Source organism: Ornithorhynchus anatinus, chromosome X1, assembly GCF_004115215.2.
Source record: "Ornithorhynchus anatinus isolate Pmale09 chromosome X1, mOrnAna1.pri.v4, whole genome shotgun sequence".
Taxonomy (NCBI): Eukaryota; Metazoa; Chordata; class Mammalia; order Monotremata; family Ornithorhynchidae; genus Ornithorhynchus; species Ornithorhynchus anatinus.
The window spans coordinates 59,550,963-59,552,297 of NC_041749.1; the positions used below are offsets into that span (position 1 = coordinate 59,550,963).

Sequence of the window (1,335 nt, forward strand, 5' to 3'; positions counted from 1 at the left end):
CATGTATTAAAGTACACTGTTCACAGAAGGCACTCAGTAAATGCTGATGGCAGTGATGATGAGGATGAGCTTTGTTTTTAGGACACCTTTATTGTAATGAAACAATAATTATCACTCTTATGCACTAAGACCTGTGCTAGGGACTCTTCAAGAATGGGTTCTTAACACCACACCTGATTATCTTGTATCTCCCCCACTGCTTAGTACAGTGCCTGGTAGATAGTGTTTGACTACTACCACACAGATTCATTGAGGAAATGATACAGTGCTGATTAAACAAGTTATAGCCCTCTAGACTGTAAGCTCATGGTGGGTAGGGAACATATCTACCAACTCAGTTATTTTGTACTCTTAGTTTGAGACGATAATGGTAATAATAATAATGATGGTATTTGTTAAGTGACAACTACGTGTTCCCCTCTCAGGGTCACACATGGAGAGTTTCCAGTAGTCTACCAGTCTCGAGTATGAGAGGGAGAGTCAAGCAGAGGCATATCCATTCCATTCCCAGCTTGTGCAGTGGCTAGCAAGTGGAAGGCACTCTGCTACAAGTCAAAACTCACCTATGCTGACAGCAAGTGGCATGGGAGAGAGTCAAGGATGGAGATGCAAGTTTAATGCATGGAAGGAGGCAATGGTAAACCACTTCTGTATTTTTAACCAAGGAAACCCTATTGATATACTAGAAGAATGATTGCAGATGGAGGTGGGGCGTTCTGGGAGAAATGTGTCCATCGTGTCACTATGAGTTGGAGATGACTCAACAGCATAAGACAAGATATGTGTTAAGCACTATTTTAAGCAGAGGGCTAGATTCAAGTTAATCACATTGAGCCATTTCATAGATGAGGAAACTGAGGCATGGAGAAGATAAATAATTTACTCAAAGTTACACAGTAGGCAACTAGCAGAGGAGGGATTAGAACCCAGGTCCTCTGACTCCCAGGCTCATGTTCTTTCCACTGGGCCATGTTGCTTCACAGAATACTCAGATCAGATAAGAATGACAGATGCCCAGAATAACAAAGGAGACAATAGAAAATAAGGATTATCAGTTTTGTTTGGTGGGGGGGTTGAGGGAGGGGGGAAGAGTGGGGGAGAAAAAGCAGTTTTCAGTGAAGATGATTAGAAAAATGGGGTCAAATTTAAAAGTTGGAGAACAGGAAAGATGATCAAGGCCGAATGAGAGGACCAAGAATTGTAGAGTGAAGTTACAAGAGATGAGGGGATGAGCTGGATAAGAAGGAATATGTTCAAACTCTGGGCGCTGGGGTAATAAGGACAGGCTCCTCCCCCCAGGTTTCTTTCCCTCATTCTACCCTTCCCAGATATACT

At 42.6% G+C, this 1,335-nt stretch overlaps 1 non-coding gene across 1 annotated transcript; it reads left to right on the forward strand.

Moving 5' to 3' along the window:
- The first annotated feature begins 415 nt into the window (after positions 1-415).
- Positions 416-553, forward strand: LOC114807136. The gene has a single exon (XR_003755189.1). It is a non-coding gene; the product is annotated as a small nucleolar RNA SNORA7 (small nucleolar RNA).
- Positions 554-1,335: the final 782 nt, after the last annotated feature.